We start from the raw sequence: 12,917 nt of genomic DNA, 5'->3' as shown, positions 1-12,917 counted from the left end.
AAACACCTAAAAACCTTCAAATTCTTCACAGAAGGTCTAACACCATGCCAGACTTCAAAAGGTGTTGACAATCTATTCAATAGAAACACTGCAATATTAGCTGCCTTAGCCCAGAACTTCTTAGGTAACTTCTTCTCCTGCATCATACATCTAGCCATCTCCATAATGCTTCTGTTTTTCCTCCCATTGACCCCATTCTGTTGAGGTGAATAGGGAGCAATGAACTACTGCACAATTCATGCTTACTCACAATTCAACTTAAACTTGTGAGCAGTATACTTAGAACCATTATTAGACCTGAGCATTTTAATTTTCTTCCCACTCTGATTCTCAACTAAGGCTTTAAACTTCACAAACACATCAGCAACTTCAGACTTGGCTCACGGAAAATAAATCCAACTCATCCTAGTCATATCAGTAGTGAAGGTAATGAAATACCTGCTACCATTGAGAGAAGACTCGGACATAGGTCCACATAGATTTGTGTGGACTAATTGCAGCTTTTCACATGCTCTCCAGCCTCCTCCTTTGAAAGGAAACCTGGCTTGCTTGCCAAGAAGACAAGTTCTGCACCGTGGAAATTCTACTCGACGTTTCTCTCTAGACTTGTTTATTATCCTTGCGCCCGTAAACGAAATTGTCCATTAATTTGCGGAACAACGACCTGAAAATTTCTTAAGAACACCTACTAAACCATATGAAAAAACACTTGCGAAAACACCACACCAGCATCAACCCCAAAAGTATTCTATTTTATATTTCTTTGCAGAATCGACATGCTACAACTACTCACCTCAAATCAATTTCATCCTTGAAATTTGCCAAACATCAACTTCAAAATTTCTTAAAAGAGAGATTTTGACCAAGGACAATAAGTTAAAACGAGGCTTCTGGCCACATAATATGAATGGGGTGAATTCTCTCTACGCATGGCAACATTTCTTGGCCGGGGAACAAAATTTTTTCAGAAATAGTTCTTTTCTATTTCTATTTTTGGAAACAATTTCTGAGCAAAAAACCCGTTTGATAACTATACAAAATTTCTATTTCTGGAACAAAAAAATAACAGAAACACGTTTGATAACTGCACAAAATTTCTATTTCTAGAATAGAAAAAAAAAATAAAAACATGTTTGGTAATTGCACAAAATTTCTATTCCAAATTTTATTTTAAAAAAATTAAAAATAAGAAAAATGAATAAATTAGATATTACATAAAAATTGACAAGATCAAAATATTATTAGATTAATAATACATTTGATTAGGTGTAAGCATTATAGTCGAATATGCTTGTAACATAGGTGGTATTGTAATGGAACATGAGCTATTATTTTATATCTATGTGTGAGGATCTTTACTTATGTTTTATAGCATATTGAATTTATGTAGCACTTTGTTAGAATCAATATTCACAAACTGATGTTTTGAACTATAATTCTCAATAATATATTTTCTTTTTGCGAATTTTAATGTTTGGTATAACAAATATTGCGAAAAAAAGCACACGTGATATTGTCAGCCAAATTAATTTATGCTCATTTCCTTGGGACTAAGTTTTTACTCTTAAAAAAAAAAATTGTAATTCTAGTGCATGCGTGGCTTAGGGATTTTAGTCTCTTCTAATCTTGACATAGATGTCGGGTTGGGGTTGGAAATTTCCAACTGTTGGAATGGTGCATGCATGGCGTGGCTTTATTATCATTATGCATTTAGTTCATAGTATGCTCCTAAAACACTTAGTAAAGACCTCGGTTTCTTGCATTTTGAACTGTCGATGCATCCCATCTTGATGTTACTTTTTACCTTGCTTCTTCCGAATTATCTTGCTATCGTTATAAGGTTTTGGCTAATTTTGATAAAGGGAGGTGTTTTTCTTCTCCTCTTTTGCTTTTTTTTCTTTCTTGACTAGCATACAAGCTTCGAACGGCGGTTTGTAGGTCTTGAAGTGTCAACTATGCAATGGCTTACCATTTGCTTCTCTTCTATTTGTCCATATTTATGATACATTCAATGGCATTTATGCTCATGGAGATATAATTGGATGACCTTAATACTATTAATAAAAATGTATTCATAATAGTTTACAAACACATCGCAAAAGTTTTCACCAAAAAACAAAAAACACGTCGCAAAAGTCGAAAATAAAAAGTCATGGAATCTCTTGCATATTGTGATCCATTGCCATCATATTTGCAATATTTTTCATGATCATGTTTATCTCAACCGCCTCATCACGTGATGCATCATCTACAACCTCGTCTTCTGTAGATCCAAGTGGATAATCCGGATCTCCATAAAGGGCAAAGTTCATGTCCATCTTGTCTTGGTCGCAAATATAATTATGAAGAGTACAACATGCGATTACAATATATGCTTGCTTTCGAATTGAAAATGGAGGCATGTGTCTCAAATTGGATAAGTGATTTTTAATGTCCCAAATGACCTCTCGATAACATTTCTCAATAAAGAATGCTTATGGTTAAACAATTCATTTGCTGTTCTGGGCCATCTCGTTCTACCCCTATACTAATTCAAATGATACCGTTCACCTTTAAATGGAGTTAAAAATCCTGGAAGTAATGCATAACCAGAATCTACTACATAGTATTTCCCTACAATAATATATACATAAATTTGTTATGATATGCAATAGTTATACAATCATAAAGAAAATCACTTAATATAGACAAAATAAATACATTGCGGTGGTTGAGGAAATTGCAATCAAGGAGTCTTGAGTGCTGCCGAAAGAACCCGACAATCATTGGCAAATCCTTCCCACCCAGCATATACGAAAGTAAATTTCATATCAAATGAACAAGCACACATCACATTTTGAGTGGTAGTCCATTTCCCGCCTCTAAATGGGATTTGTTTTGATATATGGACGGATGCATTAATGTGGGTGCCATCAATAGTACCAATGCAGCCCTGTGATTTTATGAAATTATAGCGTTAGACAATATTATCAACTATATATATTTTAATAATGTAAAATTGATATTAAAATTATACCTTGAAGTAACGTGCATGGTTAGGATCGATAAGAATCTCATCTAGAACAATATCAAAAGAAGACGGCCTGATAACCTCTTTTGATAATTTGAAAAACGCTTTTAATACCAGAGTGAAGAGCTTACTAATTGTTTGTCCCGAACGTTGAAATCTCTCACATAAATCGCTATTTGTGTTTTTGTGACCAACCATAGATAAAAAAATCCCAACTTGTTCATCTACCTTTACATATCGAGTATCTTTCAGCCAGCCTCTTGTCTTCATTAGATCACATAGGTTAAGAAAAATATGTATCTCTAACCTGAATGCTTCATATATTCTATTTGAGTGTCCATAAACAATTTCAGTTACCCATTCGGCTCCTGATAATTTATTATCCCTAATAGGTTCTTTCGTATGCAAAGACATGTCCAAATTAACAAGAGTTAATCATGCTATTATTATGTCAACATCAAAGTCATCCAAATACCATTCAATTGCTGCTACATCTTCATTAGACACACTATTTGATTGGTCTTCCATAGTACCTATGCCATTACACAAATATAAGAAAATCAATATATATATGTAAAAATAAAAATAAAAAATAATAGAAACCAATAATGTAAGTAATATAGTGAAAAGGCAAACCAAATATAAAAATTTAGCACAATCCATCATATCCAAACCACAGCAGAAATGCAAAAGTCTCAACATCAATATCTTGAACAACAAAATAACAACCAACAACATAAAAAACATAGTCTAATAAAACTCCATGCAATCCACGACACATTTCCTAACATCCACTAAAGACGTTGGAGAAGTCCATATCTCATTTCAGTTGGGGTTTTGATAAAAAGCCTCCCTCCACGTGGCATTATCGCAGGCTCGCTCCACTACTTTGCTATACAGATCTGGGTCAAACATAGACATGGCAAGTAGGGTATCAATCGCCACAGATATGGAGAATGGGTCTATAGGTGGTGATGTCACTTGTGAGTTGACAGAATCACTCATAGATTGATTAACCCTACTTTTGATCATCTCTTACAAGGCTTTGCAGGTGCTAGCAACATCAAATGATTGACTCTTCCTTCTCCTCTTAGTATTTGGAGTTTTATCCATCCTATGTTTGTCATGAACTGGAGTAAGAGTTTTGTCAGACATAACATCTTCCTCATTAACATGCTGTGCACCAAAGTCCTCTGGTCCATTGTCTGCATCATCACTACCAATGTTAAGTTCATCCGACATCACCAAATCTTCGGCATTTCCTGCTACATAGTTCCCAGTAGCATATGTATCACCAAATACAATACACAAGTCAGGATATTGAGGAAACCCATCCTTCTTGAATTTCACTCACTTAATATTATCCTGCAATTTTCACAATGATAACATATATCAGCAATACAATTAAACATATTAGATGTACATATATAGTGCTATGAAAATGGTCAAAGGTTAAATCATACCTTGATATGAGATTCTCATATGCTTGGATCATCAACAACAACTTTTTTGTTCACATTATCCTAGCCAAATCCGGATTGTGAAAGAAGCTTCTTGAAACTAGCATACTACTTTTTCAATTTGTTCACCTTATTCTTCAACTGTACTGCAGTATATTGAAGTTCTGCTCATTTGTTGAATTTTATCCCTATGTTATTCCACCCTGCTTTGTTGAAAGTAGAAGAGGTGCGATTTTCTTTTTTGACCTCTTCTACCAATAAATTAACGAACGAATTCGTTAAAGGCTCAGTCCACTTTGCGATGAATGCCTCTTTTTGGGATGCCATTTAACCTTCACTAGTTGAACATCATATGAGTTCAAGACAATTAAAAAGAAAGTGCAACATGCTGCTGCCTTCTTTTCTCATCACCATCTTTTAGACTAAAGAAAGACACAAGCATCAAAATGTTTTTATAGCTCTAAACATTGGATAGCTATTCAGTGCAATGTTTGAATTCTCAAATGTTTCATTCCATTATTATATATTTTTTCAAGACAATTTGCTCCTCAAAATAAAGAACCAGCAAGATCAGTAAACAAAGAACCAACAGAATCAGCAAAACAACAAAACAGCAAAATCAGTAAACACAAATCAAGCTGAAACTACTACAGAATTGACAGATTTCAAATGTGTTTTTCAACAACCAAACGACATCCATTATGGGTGTATGGCATATCAAATCGAATCTCTAGAAGTTTATTTTTTATGTCTAGAAGGGCTCAAGGTCAAAAAAATTCATCTAGCACTTCGTTTCAGCCAAAACAGTAAGTCTATCACAAAGATACGAAATTGCAGAGTAACACAAATCAAGCTCAATCAACCTCAAGTTCATGATCATTGATCGTCAATCCACAAAAAATCATCCAATAACATCATTAATCACCAGATCTAAGCATATTATGTGAATCTAAAGTCGAATCCTAAGCTCAATCCGTGACTCTAAACACAACATCCAGCAGAAAATCAGTTCCTCACCAAGCATGACTAAATCATTTGTTTGCACCAGCAACATGATAACAAGATAATCAGCTTTCTGTATTACTTGAATCCTCAGCATACGAAAGCACAATTCAAGAGAAAGACAAGCAAGGAAAGCTTAATACAACATCATAGCAGAAGACAACCAACATCTCTAGACTCATAACCAAGATTCAAACAAAAAAGTACCAGATAATTGAACCACAAAGCCATTAGTGAGGACGGAAGTGATACAACAATAAGCTTTAATAGGCAAACTAATTACACGTGATAACAACAAATTACAGCAGTGATTCACTTTACTCATAACTAACAGCAATAACCAAGGATCAGGTACAAGAAAGGAATCAACTAGGAATGAGCTTCAAATTAACGAAAACATGATTACACTGATGAGCATAAGGTTGTCTACATATAACAGTCTAACTACCTCTTTGCTTTCCTACTTGATGCGAGACTAGATGTTAGGAAAAAGAATCTTAGAAATACTTTCTAATTCCTACATGAGATACTCCAACAAGAAAGATAGTGAGCATTGCAAACTTGCAGTTAAATCAAAAATCAAAGCAATTATCAGCACATAAGGCGGCATCCTCATTAAGGTGCTCTCATTTATAAGCGTTCATCCCCTTTGCTTTATAGTTTTGTAAGATTGGGCATCCCTTGCTAGTTCATGAACGAATCAGATAGATATAACTTTGAATCTATGAGATATTTCTTGATCAGAAAATTGCCACAAAAAGTTTGATGAAGTACATACCCAAAGCTTCACACAAGCATCAATGACAACTAGAATCAGGCATATAAAAATAATAAACTGAACATGTTGTTCTAGTAATCAATACTTCAGCGGCATTGACAGATTACAGCAGAGTTTCAAGTATGCAATTGATAGGGGAAAATAGAGAAAGAGTGAGCGTCATATCGAAAGAGAGAGAGACAGATCGCATAGGCCTTATTCAATCTAAATCAACCATAAAATTAAGTAAATATATGTGCATAAGGCGCAACATGCTTATCTACATCCAAGAAATGAAGCTTTCCTTCATTTAACATGCATATCCCGAACCATTAGGTCCACGTATCCACTCTACCTCCATTGATCAAGGGCGACACAAGCACGGGGGAAGCAACGTGAGAGAAGCGAGCACAAACAGAGGCAACGCGACAAAGGCGACACGATTCAACTTCAGAAAAAGTGAGAATCACCACTAGAACAGGTACAATGAGAAGGAATCAAAGCAACAAACCCGATTTAGGGCAAGACGACCACGAGGCGACGCGACCAGAGGTGATGCAAGCCGGAGAAACTTGACCAAAGGCGACGGGATTGCAAGCAGTGGGATTGGAGAGAGGCGATCGGAGGCGATGGCACCGTAGGTGGAGATTCAACTTCAGAGAAACTAGAACATGTACAATGAGAAGTAATCAAAGCAACAAACCATATATGACCAACCAACTCGAGAACAAATTATTAGCAAATCTAACAAAAGATAAGCACAAGTCCACTCAGAATTCTACAACTCTCAGCTCAAGCACAAGTCCACTCAGACTTCAATATCATATGATATATGATATTGAAGTCTTGGAAGTATGCAGAACCACCAATGCAAATCATACCACTCGGTGTAAGGATTTCACAATAGCTCACCCTCCCTCCCCCTCCCCCCCCAAAAAAACACACACACACACACACACAACACTTTATCATTAGAGATGTGAGCAAATAGGTTGTAATCGAGGCAACTCTAACATATCTAACTCAATGCTATGTCTTTGATAATTGACCAAATCAGATTAACTTCTCGCTAATTGATACAATATAATCCAACAGAAGTGAAGGTGACGTCGTATAGATCCTCATCATTAATCTGCCCGCTTGCACTACATTTTTACACATTGAAAAATAGTAGACCCTCGATCAATCAAAACCCAGAAAACATTGCACCATCAACCCAAGAGAATTCAACAAAAAAAAAATAACACTGCAGACAAGCTGAAAAAATTAAGGGCTTTGAATTCATTCAAACCAATCACAGCCCCCAACAATGCAACCCGATATACAATTACAATCACTCCCATCAATATAAACAGAGACCATCTCGACAAAGGTCGGAACCAATCACACCAAAAAAAAAAAAAAAAAAAAAAATCCTCACGACAAAGCCATGGATAGGCTCGTGACATCACAAGAAAACCTCGCAAGAAACGCGGATCTCCAAATGGTACCTCTCTCTTTCTGCAAATTGCAAAGAAGGGTTCTCTGTTTTTCACCCTAGGAGAGAGAACGCAACGTTCTTATATCAGATCCTACAGTAAGGGCCTCTGTTTTCAATGCCAGTTCTGTCTTCCCCAGAAGAATACAACAATCCACATTAAGATCACAATCACCCTCGTCGCGACCAGAGATGACAAGATTGACGGCATCGAAGAGAGGTGGAGGCGACGGGACTGGACGCAACTGGCTCGAAGAGAGGCGACCCAATCAGAGTGTCAAGTCGCAACTAGGGACGACAAGATTGACATCACCGAAGAGAGGCGGAGGCAACGGGACTGGACACAACTAGCTCGAGGCGACCCAACCGAAGTGTCGCGTCGCGACCAAAGACGACAGGATTGACGGCACCGAAGAGAGGCGGAGGCGACGAGACTGGACGCAACCGGCTCGGAGAGAGGCGACCCAACCGGAGTGTCGCGTCGCAACCAGAGATGACGGGATTGACGACACCAAGAGTGGCGAGGCGAGGCGACGGACCGGACGCAACCGGCTCGAAGAGGCGACCCAACCGGAGTACGAGACCACTAACCGGCGACGACAAGACCGGCCGCGACGAGATCGGGCGGCGACGAGACAGAGAGAGGCAACTGGAGATGAGATCGGAGAGAGGCAAGCGGACAAAGGGAGAGGTGAAAATGGAAGATCGCGAAAGTGAAATTAGGGTTGCCTAATTTGTTTCTTATTTTTGTTCTTGGGAATTCTTGGTGGAACGAGAGTAACTTTTTTACTTCTCGTTTCTCTCCAAAATCATTCCTAGACTAATCTTCTATTCCCGAAAAAAAAACCAACTTATCGTTATCAAACAAGTTTCTATTCTTTTTTTTTCCGGGGAACAAAAGAATAAAAATTCTTGGGCTAGGGAAGGTTACCATGTGCAGCCTAAAATTACGCCCAGTTAAAAGAGTGAAAATGAAAAGCATATTTTCCTTTTAGACTTTGCCTCTATATAACCCAAAAAGAGGGACTTTATGATGCACACATTAAATTATCGATGCTGAAATATCATGTCCTTTTTGTAAATTGGAAAATATAACACAGAAGGAATAAGGAGAGAATCCAAAAGATGGCAAAACAGATACATCTTAGAAAAGCAGTACAACTCCTTCAATAAGAGGATTTAACTAACTTTAGTTCGAGTTGATAAATTTTATCCAAAAGAGAACCTCCTCTCTCTAGTGATAACATTCTAAAAGCGAAATTATGGTCAAGGCTTGTTAGAAACCCGATTTCAAAGGCTAATTCTAGAGCTGCATATGACAATCACTGAACTAGACTAACAGAACATAGTTTGAGGAGGAACAGCTTTCCAGACATACATCCAAGATGGCTGGAAAAAACAAAGAAAAGTCGAATAGCGGATGTTTCGAAACCATCATTTGCTGGAAGCACTTCTGTTTTGACTAAACCAAGATATTTTTGGGCAAGAAATTGGTCAAGCATAGCAGAGCAGAGTCCATAGATTTGTAGCAAGACGATGACAAGGTTTGAGTAGAGAATACGTAACGTTGGAAACAACAAAGAAAAGGTACATCCTGAAAATCCGCATATTATCGAATCATATGGATGTCGAAAAGCATTTGAAACATTAATCAGCGGAGGGTAATTTAGCGAGAATCTTGTTCTTCTAAGTTCTTGCGCTAGTTTTCTTTCGGATGATAATCTACCACAAGCCCAAAGCATCATCGTCGTGCAATGCAACAAGACATTCTCACAAGCCCAAAAAGAACCGAGAAACGCAGGACAAGATTACAACTGCAGAACGTCCAGCAGAGCAAGAACAGAACAATCAACAACCAGTAACAACAAACACTTTCAATGATCGATCATCACCAAGGAAAACAAGAAATCATCAACGAGAGATCAAGTTTCCAGAGACTCACAGAACGAACCTGGGTGAAGAACAGAATATCCCACCTTGCGCTCCATCCAGCAAGCCCTCGAATCCGTCACCTACACGCTGGCACTCGGCCTGACCTCCACCGCCACATGCGACGGAGTCGCTAGGCTGCGATCATTATCAACTTCTCTCTCTCTCTCTCTATGGGATTAGCATTTGAAATTAGAGAAGAAAGGGGAGCGTAAAAAAGAAGACGCAACGCCCAACGTTCGGATTTACAAGGCCACGTGCTTGGCACGTGTCAAATAAAACCCCATGGGCCTGATGTACGGGCTTTTTGAATTAAAAGATGGCCCGACATTCGACCATAGATGTTCTTTCGAACAAAAATATGTGTGTGAGGTTGGGGCGGGTGGTGTTGTTGGTTAAAATCCATTTGAAAGGGATGCTGGAGATTATGAACCTTGGTAGTTTTGTGGCAACATATAGGGATTCAGGGAATGCCGCCGTTTCAAAGGATTAACTTCATTGGGCCAGCATACGATTTTTTTTCCTCCCAAAAGCAACGTATCTTTAAGTTTGAAGCGGTTATTTTAACGAATTGACATATTTAAAGGACATCAAAACTTTGTATTAAAAAAAAAAGATAGGACAAAGAAAGTTAAAAATTTAAAGAGCGAATTGAACACTTCTGCTTTTTCTTTTAGGGGCATGACTATACTTACTTGGCTATTTAGAGGGAAATTAGCACAACAACCTGCTTTTTTTACTTAAATCTGAATTCATCGATATAGAAATGAACCCACCATCATCTTAACATAATTTCAGAGGCAATAAATTCAATACTTTTTAATGGACTTTGCTTTCGAATCCGTCACTAACGTGAAAGGCTAATTGTTAAAAAATATTATTCTAACTAGCATAACAACCCACCTTTTTACTTAAATTTGAATTCGCCGGGATAGGAATGAATCCACCATCATCTAAAAATAAACTCTTTGCTTCTGGGTCAATCTCACAGAGGGTGATTAAATACATTTTAGTGGACTTCACTAATGAATCCTTCACAAACAGTGAAAGGCTATTCGTTTTATTAATACATTTAAGAAGATTATTCTATTTTTCTCTAGAGGGTCATGCATTTAAATAGTATCTTGCCTAGGTATAAAATATCCTCGGAGATATTGACATTCTAACGTCAAACAATTGTCCAAATTTTCCTATGAATATCGATTCCTTTTCTTGTGGATTTATCGAGTGGGCATGTGTTTTTTCACATTGGATAGACACCATACCCGCTTTAGATTCAGAGTAGATTTTGTCAATTGAGTGTTGATCTATGAAATCGATATATTATAATATACTATAAAGTATTATAATCATATAGTCTTAATCTAGCAATTGGCATAACCATGTAAAAGAGAGAGAGGAGGGGCCCTCATGTGCTGACGAGCAGTTACACTAGACAAGCCTCATCTGCCATCGTGCCATTTTCCAATATCCAACGGCCAGAGGGAGCTGAGAACTACCTTCACGGAAGCAAAGCAAGCATTATTGCCCTTCTCTTTCACATCAAATAAGACAGCCTCTCTCCTCTCCATCTCTAGAATTCTCTCAACCCTTCTCAAACGTCATTACTTTTGTCGTGCAGCCCTTAAGTTGACGTGAGAGTTATCGGCTGCCTATCGAACGGGATTAGGTGCAACGCACGGTCGCTCGATAGAGGCGCGCCGCAACGTTGTACCGACATTTTCTCCCTGCTCTATGGACGATAAAACTCCTGTTCTTGTTCGCCAGGATCGATGGATTCGAAAGTTAGGGGCGACCCAAAAGAGAAAAAGAGAAGAAAGAGAAACGACCGCATGCACGTCGAGTCGTCTCGTGCTTGACGCACAGAGGAAGTGCATCGGGAGTTCGGATGAAATGCTAGTGGACGCCCACGATCCACGCTCCTGTGCTTTACATGTGAAGTAACGAAAGTTCCATTTTTTTTCGCTAATGGCGTTCGTGGCTGACAAGTGAGAAAGATGGTTGTGCCCCCTGAACCCCCCTCTTGGTTTGTTCATTAGGGTTTCGATGAGTATATGCCGCCCATGCTAGGGACCGTGTGGTTCATAAAGATCTGGTGATGACTGATGTCGATAAAAATTCTCCAAAAATGGAATATGGACGAGTGTGAAGTACGTTGTGAAACCTTTAATGCAAACTTGATTGCAGATGCAAAAATTCTCAAGAAGAAAAATCATTTCATTCATTGTACCAATGGACTTGTGTGAAGTACGAAATCTTTAATGCAAACTTGATTGCGGATATAAAGATTCTCAAAAAGAAAAATCATTTCATTCATTGCGCCGTGCCCACATAAAAATAGTGTAAATTTTTTAGAGTCATTAGTCTATTTTTTTATATCATTTTGGATCTTGATGTTTCTACAAAAGTAAATTAACTGTTGATGCAAACACAGCGAAACTATTCGCGAACCGAGTCAGCGAACGCCTCTGCAAGCTGCAGGATCTGCGGTGTCCGAGGGAGATGCGGTTCTTATCTTCGCTTCCTTATCTAGACTCTTTGACATCTTGGGCCGCGTTAGGTCTTTGATCAGTTGATTGACTGGTAAGTATCCGGGATATGCCTCTACTGAAATACAACTAACACGTTGACTCAGTGCCATATGACCGCCGATCTTTTGTCAGCAATCTCTCCCCTTCTAGACAAGATAACTTTCGCCGGGTGAAAACTACATGGCCTGCTGATTTTGTGAAGTTCCTGGTTTTAGTGATGCATCGATGGGTCCGACTAACGTATTTTGGTTGGGGATGAGAAAGACAGAGGGAGAGAGAGAGTAAAATTCAAAGAAGACACCCAAACATCTGCACTAACATTAATTTTGACGGTGTAAGTTGGTTCCCACCAAGAGGCCAAATCCACACTCAAAATACATCCAACTACCAACAATAATAAAATAAAAGATTGGTCTGGAAATATTAACTTATGGAATGTGCAGAGAATTTATTTCTAAGAATATTGTGCAAAACATGTTTCGGCTTCATCCTTAAAAGGTTTAGCATTTTAAACAAAATGCATGCGTAGGCCGTATAACATGGCATCCAATTAAACGTCTCGACTACAATTCCTTGCATACTCCGTCACCCGTTTGTGGTCTTCACGCATCTAAGGCTTTCGCCGTCAAGTCGGTTTCCTTGCGAGAGCAGCCGACCTGTGAAAACTAAGAATTGAGTATATTCCGCATGGTCCTCTAATAATTGTGAAAACTAAGAATTGAGTATATTCCGCATGGTCCTCTAATAATAC

This window comes from Eucalyptus grandis, chromosome 9, assembly GCF_016545825.1.
Source record: "Eucalyptus grandis isolate ANBG69807.140 chromosome 9, ASM1654582v1, whole genome shotgun sequence".
NCBI classification, from domain to species: domain Eukaryota; kingdom Viridiplantae; phylum Streptophyta; class Magnoliopsida; order Myrtales; family Myrtaceae; genus Eucalyptus; species Eucalyptus grandis.
Note: the sequence above shows the minus strand (reverse complement) of the source record.